Here is a 13,845-nt window from a genome sequence, read left to right on the forward strand (position 1 = left end):
CTCCCTCTGTAGAAGTTTTCATCTTTAACCTAAGACAGAGGTCACTATGAGGAGTCCCTCTCTCCTGAGTACTGCAGTGTGGACATCAGCCTCCCCTCCAGTTCCCGACCCTTGGTGAGGAGTACCAGGCACCCCTGGGACACCCAACAGGACTCTGGGCTCTGACTGCCCTTCGGAGAGGAGCGGATGGTCATCACACCCTGGCTGGATGTTCTTAGAATTTGCTCCAGGCTCTCCCGGGCCCACCTGGGTCCTCCTGGCTGCCTCAAGGCAGAGTCGAAATCTCTTGCCTTGAGGCAGACAATAATATGTCTGTTTACCTGGCCTGGCATCAAATTAGCTTTTTTGACTGGTTCCACCACTTCCTTTGATAGATAAAGGGGCTGAGGCCAAGTGGCCTGCTCAATGTCACACAGCAAGTGGGTGGCCAAACAACAGCTTGAACCTGGATCTCTGGCTCCTAAGCGAGACTCCTTTCTGCTGTCACACACGCAGCCCTGCCCAGAGTGTATCAGGAGGGGTACACAGCCGGAGGAGGGCAAGAGGAGAAGCGGGCAGCAGAAGATGAGATGGTTAGATAACATCACTGATTCAATGGACGTGAAGCTGAGCAAGCTCCGGGAGATGGTGAAGGACAGGGGAGCCTGGCGCTGCAGTCCATGAGGTCGCAAAGAGTCGGACACAGCTCAGTGAGTGACCAGCACAGCCTGGCAGTTCTGCGTGTGGACAGAGAGCGCCTGCTTTTCAAAACCCAGGCCTTGCGCTTGGTGGATGTGTGACAGCTTGCCCAGCCTCTCTCCGGAGCCGATTGTGCACCCACTTTAATGTCGAATTCCAGAGATGGAAATTAGAGTGGTCTGGGGCAGCGCTCATGTACCCACTCCCTCCCTGAGTGCCCTCCACGTGCCAGCCGCTGCTCTGGGCATTGGGGATGCAGCGTCGAAAAACACAAGCCCTGCCCTCCCGCAGCTCCTACCCTAGCCTCAGACACAGACCAAAAACAGAGACCACAGTTCAAGATAAGGGGGTGGTGCTTGAGGAGAGGAAAGATCAAAATGGTGGGGCGGGGGGCGGGGGCCCACCTATGGGTCTCACCCTGGATTATAGCGCCACCTAGTGGACATTTTGACAATTTCCCTGGCTTTTTCTGCCAGTCACAGTAACGGGGGAGCGGGCAGCTTGCACACCAGGTGTTTAGCTGGCCAGTGCAGGCGCACCAAAATTCACTGGATCACGCAGAGAGCCAGGGAGTTCCAGAAAAACGTGTACTTCTGCCTCATTGACTACACTAAAACATTTGACTGTGTGGATCATAACAAACTGGAAAATCCTTAAAGAGATGGGACTACCAGACCACCTTACCTGTCTCCTGAGAAACCTGCATGCAGGTCAAGAAGCAACAGTTAGAACCGGACATGGAATAATGGACTGGTTCAGATTGGGAAGGGAGTATGTCAAGGCTGTCTATTGTCACCCTGCTTACTTAACTTACATGCAGAGTACATCATGTGAAATGCCAGCTGGATGAAGCACAAGCTGGAATCAAGATTGCCGGGAGAAATATCAACAACCTCAGATATGCAGATGATACCACTCTAATGGCAGAAAGTGAAGAGGAACTGAAGAGCCTCTTGATGAGGGTGAACGAGGAGAGTGGAAAAAGTTGGCTTGAAACTCAACATTAAAAAAAAAAAAAATCAGATCGGGCTTCCCTGGTGGCTCAGCAGTAAAGAATTCACCAGCCAATGCAGGAGACACAGGTTCAATCCCTGACCCAGGAAGATCCCACAGGTCTCAGAGCAACAAAGCCCGTGAACCACAACTACTGAGCCTGTGCTCTAGAGCTGAAATCCGCAGCTACTGCAGCCGCACACTCTACAGAGCCCATGCTCTGCAACAGGAGAAGCCGCCACAGTGAGAAGCCCAGGCACCGCAGCTAGAAAGTAGCCGCCCCACTCGCCACAACTAGAGAGAAGCCCTCCTGGCAACAAAGACCCAGAACATCCAAAAATAGAAATAAATACATAAAATTAATATTAAAAAAACTAAGGTCATAACATCCAGTCCCATCACTTCATGGCAAATGGAGGAAAAGTGGAAGCAACGACATATTTTCTTTGCTTAGACTCCAAAATCATGGTGACGGTGACTGCAGCCATAAAATTAAGACACTTGATCCTTGGAAGGAAAGGCATGACAAACCTAGACAGTGTATTAGAAAGCAGAGACATCAGTTTGCCCACAAAGTTCTATATAGTAAAAGCTATGGTTTTTCCAGTGGTCATGTACGGATGTGAGAGTTGGACCATAAAGAAGGCTGAGTGCCAAAGAATTGATACTTTCAAGCTGTGATGTTGGAGAAGACGCTTGAGAATCCCTTCAATAGCAAGGAGATCAAACCACTGAGTTCTAAAGGAAATCAACCCTGAATATTCATTGGAAGGACTGATGCTGAAGCTGAAGCTCCAATACTTTGGCCACCTGATGTGAAGAACGGACTCCTTGGAAAAGACCATGATGCAGGGAAAGATTGAGGACAGGAGCCGGGGGTGGACAGAGGATGAGATGGTTGGATGGCATCGCTGACTCAATGGATGTGAATCTGAGCAAACTCTGGGAGTTGGTGACAGACAGGGAAGCCTGGAGTGCTGCAGTCAGTGGGTTCACAGAGTCAGACACGACTTAGCAACTGAAGAACAAGAAGGCATGCCAGACATCCTGCAGTGCACAAGACAAATGTAAGAATGAGAGATTGAAAACCAGCTTCCTTTGTGCAACCCTGGAATGTCCCAGGAGACATCTATGTAGCCGAAAACTCTGCTTATAATTATATGAGCCTAGAACCTAAAATGGTTTTATAAATAAGCAGAAAGTATTTTGTACACAGATTTATCACTCACTGCATCTTCAGGAATTCAAGAACTATGTATCTAATACACAGAGAGAAGGTTACATTTTGGCCTTGCTTGGGACTCCACCAAGAATTGTTCACTGTTTTAAGAAATCACATCTCTGTGGGATTTGAGTCAACACATTGCATCTTTGTGGTTGTCACGTTTATAAGAACTCTAGGTATAAGTGCAGAGAGCTGCCAGAAGATCTACTTGTTAAAATACATATTAAATGATTAAACATTCATTTTCTTTAATTTCCCCTTTATGTTATAGTACATCCTATTAATTTTTTTTTTAAGTATGTGCTTAGGTAGGTTTTATTTTCTGTGAATTTATCTTATGCTTATAAAATGTGATAAAAGGCGGTGCTTCTTGGCGGTCCAGTGGTTAAGACTCTGCCCTTCCAGTGCAGGGGGTGCAGGTTCAATCCCTGGTCGGGGAACTAAGATCCCCCATGCCGTTCGGCCAAAAATAAAAAGTGATCAAAGGAAGCAAAGATGCCAGTGAGCAGCGGCCCTATAGGAGGAAGGAAGGAGCCATGCTCATACCTGGGGAAAAGCATTCCAGACAGAAGGAACAGGGGGTCATGTGTGCAGATATCAGAGTTGGGGGCGGGGGGTGAAGGGGAACCCATGGAAGTAAGCCTTGTGAGCCTTGGCAAAGACCGTGGCTCTGACCCTATCTCTACGTCAGTGCAAGGACTCAGGATTGAGTCGGCAGGCAAACATGTCCCAGGGGCAGGGACCAAGCAGGAAAGAGACATAATCTGATTCCTTTTTTCTTTTTAAAGCTCACTGTGGTTACCTGACAGACAGTAGCTAAGAGGCTACTGCCAGGATTCAGCCTTGCCGGTGGCTTGGATTAGGGAAGGAGGCTAGAGGTGGCCAGATTTGTGATGTATCCGAAAGTAAAGTTGGACAAGACCTATAGGACTTGTTGTCTGAAATGTGATTGAAAAACACACAGCAGCCAAGGACTCACCCCTCAGAGAAAAGATGACAGAGGGAGGGAGCCGGCTAATCCACAGGGGATATGCAGCTTTGCAGTGAGGAGATTAAATTGAAAAAGCTTTTGCATTTTGAAAACACAAAGGCTCTCTAAAAATATAAAAGATTAAGCCTAATTAAAAAGCATTTGTTAGTGTATGTTTAAGTTGGCAGTAGGTTTGGGGCATGGGGATTCTTTTATTACTGTTTTATGACTTACACAGGCAGGTTACATCGGGCTTCCCAGGTGGTGCTAGTGGTAAAGAACCACCTACTGATGCAGGAAGATCCTTGGAGGTGGGCATGGCAACCCACTCCTGTATTCTTGCCTGGAGAGCCCCATGGACAGAGGGGCCTGGCAGGCTACAGTCCATGGGGTCACAAAGAGACACAATGAAAGCAGCTTAGCACACACACATGTATGTTACATATTTGGGGAAGCACTTGTTAAATATCACACAGTGGTATTTTTTTAAAAGCTTGGCACTGACAGCTTTTGTGCACCCAGGACTCAATTTCCTGGACAAAGCTAGAACTAGCCAGAGCATGGGCAGCGTCAGAACGACAGGCGGAGGTCAAGAGAAGACTGAAGCGCGAGGTCAAGGGCTCAGGGCAGGACAGTGGCGCTGGCGGAGCTGGACTTCAAGGGCTCAAGTAATGACCCTGATGCTTGTCACGTGACCTTGGGCAGGTTCCCTCGCTTTTCCAAGACTTATCCTCATCTGTAAAATACGGACCATTATGGTGCCTCCCCCTAATATTACTGTGAGGACTGAAAAGAAATAACACACACAAAGCTGCCAGCGTGATACTGGCAGGGATGCTGTTTGCGTGGTGGTGATGGTACTCGAGGATAGCTGGATGCTCTAGAAGAGCAGCTACCTGAGCGCCCGTCTGCCCAGTAGGACTCAGGCTAGAGAAGCTTCCAGGCTTTGTGCTTCCAGTGTCCTCCTTCAAAGGCGTCCTGCAGTCCAATCCTTTTGATGAGCACCTTCTTTCTTCATGCAGAAGGCAAATCCAATCTCAGCTTCCCTGTGGCCTAGAGATTACTTTCTTCTGTACCTATGTGTGTGCGTGTGTGTGTGTGTGTGTGTGTGTGTGTGTGAGCTAAACTATTTCAGCTGTGTCAGACTCTTTGTGACCCCATGGACTATAGCTTGCCAGACTCCCCTGTCCATGGGATTCCCCAGGCAAGAATGCTGGAGTGGGTTGCCATTTCCTCCTCCAGGGGGTCTTCCTCCAGGGATCGAATCCGAGTATCTTATGTCTCCTGCGTTAGTTAGGTAGGTTCTTTACCACTAGTGCCACCTGGGAAATAAGTACCTATAAGCAAGCTAAACGGAGCCCAAATTGTTACAAGGAGGCTATTTGATGGGGAGGGGGGTGGGGGGAGGAAAGCAAAGGGATTGATAATATTTTTAGATGTGCATCTGGTCTATCCCCATTTCCCTCGGCCAAGCTGAGAACATAGCAGGGCCGGGGAGTTCTAGTGGTCAAGGAATTGGTACCAACAGGGGAGCAAGCAAACACGGAAACAGAGTGAAGATAATGGGATCCAGCTGCTTACCACCAGAGACGAGAGTAATGTCCTATTGGAAAAGAGGGCGTGCTCACTTCAGCAGCACACACACTGAAATTGCGACAATAGAGAGAAAATTAGCATGGCCCCTATGCGAGGATGATATGGCAGTTCAGGAAGCACTCCATATTTAAAAAGAAAATAAAAGAAGGAAAGACTAAATGCTGAGTGTTGAATTGGATTTAGAAATGCTGGTATAAATTCATGGTTTTTAAAAGGATGTATAGATGGAAGAGTTGGCATTAGATGTGTGTATTAACCTATACATGCCTACACACACTCATATACCTGTATATTGCCTAGTTTGGTCTGCCAGAAAGCCAAGAAGCAGTGTCAGCTTGGTATCAATAAGCGTACAGAACACCCAGGTCATGGTTTCTAATCACCATTCTGCACTAAACCACTGAAACTCATTGTTCAAATGAAGAAGTCCAAGGCTAAGGCATGGAAATTACAAGAAGAGCCTGGACTATCTTGTGCCAAATGTTAGGATATACTAAAAACAAACAAAACGATGTGTGTGTATCAAAGTAACACAAGAGTCAACTGAGTAGTCGCAAAGACAACTGTCACAAAGACAACCGTCAAACTGACAATAGTTAAAGTCAAAACCAGGTAAACATTTGTCCGGCTCTTTTTTGGATACCATGAGTTCCTTATGGTTTACTGAGTATCTTAGTCCATTTGGCTGCTAAGACAAAATTACCATAGCGTGAGTGTCCTGCAAACAACAGACGTTTCTGTCTCACAGTTTTGGAGGTTGGGAAGTCCAAGATCAAGTTTCTGGCCAATTCTGTCTCTAGCAAGAAACTACTTTCTGTCTTCTCACTGTGTTCTCACATGATGGAAGGGGCCAGGGAGCTCTCTGAGGTCTGTTTTATAAGGACGCTAATCCCATTCATGAAAGCTCTGTCCTCATGACCCAATCACCTCCCAAAGGCCACCCCCCTTCAAATGCTACCATATTGGAGTTAGCATTTAACATACAAATTTTAGGGATATACAGTCTAAAGCACTGAGTATTAGATAGAGTATAGGTTTGGCTGCTATAACAAAATCCAAAGATTGACGATGGCTGAACAAATAACAGTTTAATTCTCTTGCCCTTAAAAGTCTGAGCTGGCGCGTTGCCTCTCTCCAATAACTCATTAGCAACCCAGGCTCTTTCTGTCTTTTTTCTCTGCATCCTCAACACTCAGCTGCTACCTCGTAGGTCAGTATGGCTGCTCCGCCTCCTGCCAGCACATCCCTGAAGGACAGAAGAAATGAGGAAAGAGGTGAGCATGTGTCTTCCCTTTAAGGACATGACCTAGAAATTGTACAAATTACTTCCGGTCACATCGCATTCTCTAGAGAGTACTGTCACCTTGTCACGCCAATCTGCAAGGGAGGTTGGGGGAGAAAATGCAGTATTCAGCCAAGCAACTATGTTCCTAGCTAAAAATTACTTCACCATGTGAGAAAGGGGTAATAGAAATTGGGGAACAGTAAGCAGTCTCCTGGACTGCAAGGAGATCCAACCAGTCCATTCTGAAGGAGATCAGCCCTGGGATTTCTTTGGAAGGAATGATGCTAAAGCTGAAGCTCCAGTACTTTGGCCACCTCATGCGAAGAGTTGACTCACTGGAAAAGACTCTGATGCTGGGAGGGATCGGGGGCAGGAGGAGAAGGGGACAATAGAGGATGAGACGGTTGGATGGCATCACGGACTCGATGGACATGAGTCTGAGTGAACTCCAGGAGTTGGTGATGGACAGGGAGGCCTGGCGTGCTGCGATTCATGGGGTCGCAAAGAGTCGGACACGACTGAGCGACTGACCTGAACTGAACTGAACTGAAGCAGTCTCTGCCACAATTACAAATAAATTCCTCGTTTGGCTTTAGTTAAGAGTTGATTTCTACTACATATGACCAACGTGACAGAAACACAGGAAAGGAGGACACTAACTTTTATTGACCAACTCCTGTGTCCCAGGCACAACCTACAGACCATCTCTTTTTATCTCAGCAGTGACTCAGTCAAATAGGGTTTGACAGGTGAGAAAACAGGCTCAGAGAGACAAAGTGACCTGCTCATGGCCAAAAGCCATGAGCGACAGAGCTAGAATCTGAACGCGGATCTCTGAGGCCCAGAGTTCAGGCTCTCCCCGTGGGACCACACTTGAGGTGCCCTTCCTTTGCCCAAGGCATGCCCCCAGAGCCCTGGTTGCTGGGAATACACCAGCCACAGAGACACCTGGTTTCCACCCTCCACGGGTGCCTTGGCCTGACTCTTGTTGGCATCTTCTCCCTTTAGCAGTTTTGACACCAGCCTCAAAGGACACACGATTGTGCTTAGGCAGGGGGCTGTGTCCGTAGCGACACCCTGATCTCATGATTAGAACTCGGTGTCAGGGCACACCTCAGGCATCCCCCGGTCACTCATGTACTCTAAATAAGACGGGGACAGATGCTTCCCCGAGGAGCAGCCAGTGAAGCACCAGACTCCAAGTTAAATATAAGTGGGACTTCCCTGGTGGTTGGCCCAGTGGTTAAGACTCGGTACTTCTGATGAGGGGGGCTGGGGTTCGATCCCTGCCCAGGGAACTAGATCCCACAAGCCACAAGTAAGAGTTCTCATACTGCAATAAAGATAAAGATCCTGTGTGCCACAGATAAGACACAGCACAGGCAAAGAAGTAAATATTTTTTTAAAACATAAATGTTAGTTTAAGAGCGCTGAAGGTGCTAACATAGAGCTATGTTTGGGATAAGTTGGAGCACGTGGGGTGTAGGAGTGAGGAAAGGCTTCAGAGGAAAGGGGCTTTCCTCGGGGCTCAGTGGTAAAGAATCTGCCTGCCAGTGCAGGAGACATGGGTTAGATCCTTGGATCTGGGATGACCCCACATTGCACGGAGCACGTAAGCCCGTGCGCCACAACTACGGAGCCTGCGCTCTAGAGTTTAAGGGCTGCAACTACTGAAGCTTTGCACCTTAGAGTCTGTGTTCTGCAACAAGAGAAGCCTGAACACCACTGTCCAAAAGCAGAAAAAAATCTGTGCAGCAACGAAGACCCAGCACAGCCAAAATTAAATAAACAACCACATAAAATTTTTTAAAAGGGAAAGAAGCTGTTTGGTCCATGAAGCCCTGAAATTATAGGCAAATCTTTGTGTCTGTATGCATGCTTCCTTCAAAGCGAAGGTCTGTGATCTTTATCATATTCTCCAGCTGGCTGACAGCTCATAGGATAGAGACTCTACGCTGCTACTGCTGCTGCTGCTGCTGCTGAGTCGCTTTAGTCGTGTCCGACTCTGTGCGACCCCAGAGAAGACAGCCCACCAGGCTCCCCTGTCCCTGGGATTCTCCAGGCAGGAACACTGGAGTGGATTGCCATTTCCTTTTCCAAGAGACTCTATGCTAGAGGTTGAGAAAGCTGAGGAGGCCAGGGCGCGGTGAAGGGGTGGGGATGGAGTGGGCAGGAATGAAATGCGAGGAGGGCAAGGGCCACGGCTTAGAGGAACAGTCGGCCTTGCTGGGGAGCCTGGACTTCACTCCAAGGGCAATAGGCGATTATTGCCTAGGTGGGGTGTCTGTCTCATGCCTGGCCTGTGTCACGTAGCCCTCAGAGTTCTGGATAGTCTCAAAGTGTCTCCTAGGCTCTGGGAACACACGGAGAACCAGCTTGCCACAAACACCAGAAGAGGCTTCGCACTGGAGATGCACTGGGCCACAGAGCCTGAGTCGGAGCTTGTCCAGCAGAGGCTTTAGTCAGAAAGACTGTTTGGGCTATACCTTACAGAAGCCCCCTGGAATTATCTTAAACCCAGTGATGTGCTTGTTAATATTTAATAACCAGTTTTTATTACTGCAGAATTCTATTTGTAGCATCTTCTGATTGCCATGGTGTGACTATTGTGGCTATGGTCTATGCCAAGCTCCCCAGGTGCTCCCATGGAGAAAGATGTACAATTAGCTTTCAGGAGCCAGTGTGAACCAGCTCTAGCACACCATTGCTTGAGCCCCATTTATTATAAGAATACAAGTGGAGGAGAGCAATCTAGGGATGGGAGAGTATTGGGTGTAAGATAGGCTTAAGGATGTATTTGTAACACAGGGACTACAGTCAATATCTTATAATACCTGCAAATAGAAAGTAACCTTTAAAAGTATATACAAATTTTTAAAATCTATACGTGTGTCTCATGGGGATCAAGCTGGAGCTGCAGCCAGGTTCAGATTGGACAGGAAGCAGGAACTGTGGGCTTTTGCAAACTCGGCTACCCTTCCCCTCTCTCGTCCTTCTCACTCTCCTATTGGGGCAGACTGGCTTTCTCTGCTCCCCAGTCCACGGATCAAAGAACTGCTACTGCCAACAGTTTCCAGATTTCCAGGACCCTTTTGGCAAGGAAGCAGCCAGACTGAAGCTTGGCCTCTCTTAGTCCCATTTCAAGTTCCTTGGAGCCCATTGGCCCATCTTGGGTCAGGTGCTTGGCCCTGATCCAATCAGCTGTTATGAGAGGCGAACCATTGTTACAGCAAGATGTTGAGCAAGCCCTCTGATGCTGTAACCATAAGGTGTTGGGGAAGGAGAAGTAACCAGAGGAAAAGAAAGCAAGCTCTAAGCAACCAACATCTTAGGTATCTTGTGGCAGAAAATGGGGGAAATTAATCACATGTTCATGCCATCCCCTCTAGTCTTTTGAATTAACCATCCAGAGAGTTACTAAGTCATTCATTTATTCATCTATGCATGCCTTCAGGATTAAGTTGACATTTTTTGAATGTGTACTCTATGTTAGAGAATATGTGGGCCTAAAAAGGAAGGGGAAGATAAATACGGTTTAGTAACTGTCCCCCAAGAGTTTGCCATCTGGGAGTGAGACTGGTGTGTGCGTGGTAAGTCACCTCAGTCGTGTCCAACTCTTTGTGACCCCATGGACTGGAGCCCTCCAGGCTTCTCTGTCCACAGGATTCTCCAGGCAAAAAATAGTGGAGCGGGTTGCCATGGCCTCCTCCAGGGGATCTTCTAGAGCCAGGGATCAAACCCGCGTCCCTCACATGTTCTGGATTAGCAGGCGGGTTCTTTACCACTAGTGCCACCATCCACAACACAAGCTTCACAGAAGCCTATTCAAAGTGCCAATCGCCCGAGGACCACATGGGAGAGCTGAGGCCGGCGGCCTCCGAGAAGCCCCCAGTGAGCCTCGCTTCCTGATATCCACACCCCCCTGTAGCTCCCTCCCACACGGCATTGGGGTTGGTCTGTGAGACTGATAGCATAAAGTGGAGGTGATGATAGGAAACTTCTGAGCACGGGTTATGGAAGATCGTGGCTTCCATGCTGGGTCCCCTCTGTCTTGCTCTCTTGGATCGCTCGCTCGAGAGGAAGCCGGCTGGCAGGTCGTGAGCAGCCCTGAGGAAAGGACCCAGGACCCATGGCTGTCTGCCGACAGCCAGTCAAGTGTGGCAGGCAGTCAGGCCCTCAGCGGAGACCACAGCCCTGTCAACAGCTTGACTACCACCTCATGGGAGACCCTGAGCCAGAATCACCCAGCTAAGCCACTCTCAGATCTGACCCTCACAAGTGGAGGGGAGATAATAAACACTTATTGTTTTAAGCTACAAAGTTTTAGGGTGATTCGTTACAATGTGATAGATGACCGGACTTCCCCCATGGCTCAGTTGGTAAAGACTCCACCTGCCAATGCAGGAGGCATAAGAGGGGCATGTTCCATCCCTGGGTCAGGAAGGTGCCCTGGAGGAGGGCATGGCAACCCACTCCACTACTCTTGCCTGGAGAATCTCATGAACAGAGGAGCCTGGAGGGCTACAGTCCATGGGGTTGCACAGAGTCGAGCATGGACTGAGGTGACAGACGACTAATGCAGGAGGTGATATTTGAGCTGGATCTTAAAGGATGAACTCACCAAGCAGAGACAAAGTCATTCCGGCAATGCCATGTGCAAAGCGGTAGAGAAGAAAGCGCAGGGCATGAATGGGGGAGAGTCCCTCAGTGCGGCTGAATGTGAGTTGATGGGAAGGGGGCCCACTGGCTGTAAAGGAGGACCAGGCAGGGGAAGGGCTGCTGTGTCAGTTTAGCCAGTGACTTCCAACCTTATTTTAGCACTAGGAACCCCTTCTTCAAATAAAATCTTATAGAACAGGCCAAGCTATAAAGAAGATAAAACAGAGCTCCCCTGGTTAGAGGAAGGTAGGGTAGGGGATGGAGCAGAAGGTCTTGCCTTTCCTCCACCATTCCTATTTGCTTCTATTGTACACTTAGACCGGCTCTGAGAGGATACTAGGTAGAGTGCAGGCCTCCATGCAGGAACCCAGTGGCTGAATGGCAGGGAGAATCACCTTTTTTTTTGGCCGTGCCGTGTGGCTTGTGGGATATTAATTCCCCGACCAGGGATTGGGGATTCCCTGTAGTAAAAGTGCCGAGTCCTAACCACTGGACTATGAAGGAATTCCCAGGGAGAATCATTTTTTACTGTATTTTCTGCAAATTTTTTTCTTGTCATTATTTGAATTTTAAATTGTGTGCATTATTCTATATCCAGAGAAGTACGTATATCCATGGAAGTATGGATACATAGATATTGTATATCCAGAGAAGTATGGATATATAGGTGCTCATTGTACTCTTATCTCTACTTTTCTGTACATTTGAACATTTCATAATAAAAAACAAAAAATTGGGGGACTTCCCTGGTGGCTCAGACAGTAATCTACCTGCAATGCAGGAGACCTAGGTTCAATCCCTAGGTCGGGAAGATCCTATGGAGAAGGGAATAGCTACCCACTCCAGTATTCTCGCCTGGAAAATTCCATGGACAAAGGAGCCTAGCAGGCTACAGTTCAGAAAAGTCCCTCTGGCTGCCCTGTGGAAAACTGTTAGGAGGCTAGGAGTTTGGTAGGAGCCTAGTCAATCCAGAGGCCACTTGGAAAGCTCTGGATGTGTGACCTGGGACCCAAGGTAGAACATGCATTCCAGGAACACATCTGAGGTGGAACAGCCCAAACCCTAAAGACCACTGTTGTAACAAATATTTATCAAACATGAGCATGCATCATTGTGTTGAGAAACACGGTGTGTGAGGCGGGGCTTAATTCCAGCTCAGCCACTCTCTACCTGACCTCTCCATGCCTCAGCTTTCTCATCTGTAAAATGAGATTACTAATTACCTCCTATTTTAAAAAATGTTTTAATACTTATTTATTTGTCTACGTCAGGTTTTAGTTGCAGCAAACAGGATCTTTCACTGTGGTTTGCTGATTCACGTGCCCCGCCTTCGGCATGTGGGATCTTAGTTCCCTGACCAGGGATCCAACCCACATCCCCTGCATTGGAAGGCAGATTCTTAACCACTGGGCCATTAGGGAAGTACCACCAAGTTTTTTTTATTATAAAATGTTCAAATGTGCAGAAAAGTAGAGATAAGTATAATAAACACCCATATACCACTATAGGCTATGGTTTTTCCTGTGGTCATGTATGGTTGTGAGAGTTGGACTGTGAAGAAGGCTGAGCGCCAAAGAATTGATGCTTTTGAACTGTGGTGTTGGAGAAGACTCTTGAGAGTCCCTTGGACTGCAAGGAGATCCAACCAGTCCATTCTGAAGGAGATCAGCCCTGGGATTTCTTTGGAAGGAATGATGCTAAAGCTGAAACTCCAGTACTTTGGCCACCTCATGCGAAGAGTTGACTCATTGGAAAAGACTCTGATGCTGGGAGGGATTGGGGGCAGGAGGAGAAGGGGACGACAGAGGATGAGATGGCTGGATGGCATCACTGATTCGATGGACGCGAGTCTGAGTGAACTCCAGGAGCTGGTGATGGACAGGGAGGCCTGGCATGCTGCGATTCACGGGGTTGCAAAGAGTTGGACACGACTGAGCGACTGAACTGAACTGAACTGAACTGAATCACTATCCCAGATTTAACAGTCTTTAATATTTTGCCATATTTGTTTCACTTAATTGTCATCTAATTGAATTTTTAAAGTAAAGCATAGACGTCATCAAATTTTACCTCTAAGTGATTTGTTATGCTAAAAAATGACTTTTTTCTCCTACAGAAATCACAACATTATTATCATATCTCACAAAAGTAACAATAATTCTTTACATCATCTAACCCTCAGTTCATATTGGCCTAAAGGTCACCAAAATGTCTTTTGCTGATCTCTTTCTTCAAATTGGTTTCCAGTCACGGTCAATATACATTGTTCTCAGGGTCTTCCCATAAGGGTGAAATGAATCCATAATCATGAAGTTCTTAGACGGTTCCTGGGGTGGTAAGCGCTCTGAGTGTTGACACTTCTCAGCAGGCACCAGGGGCTGAGAACCAACTCCACAGGGCCCCAGTGTCTACTGTATTCACAGTGGGAATAACAGTGTC

General features: G+C 47.7%; 1 non-coding gene across 1 annotated transcript; it reads left to right on the top strand.

Moving 5' to 3' along the window:
* Positions 1 to 5,486: 5,486 nt before the first annotated feature.
* LOC114109290 (U6 spliceosomal RNA) lies at positions 5,487 to 5,593 on the top strand. The gene has a single exon (XR_003585963.2). It is a non-coding gene; the product is annotated as a U6 spliceosomal RNA (small nuclear RNA).
* Positions 5,594 to 13,845: the final 8,252 nt, after the last annotated feature.

The sequence above is a fragment of the Ovis aries genome, chromosome 18 (genome assembly GCF_016772045.2).
Source record: "Ovis aries strain OAR_USU_Benz2616 breed Rambouillet chromosome 18, ARS-UI_Ramb_v3.0, whole genome shotgun sequence".
In the NCBI taxonomy this organism is placed as follows: domain Eukaryota; kingdom Metazoa; phylum Chordata; class Mammalia; order Artiodactyla; family Bovidae; genus Ovis; species Ovis aries.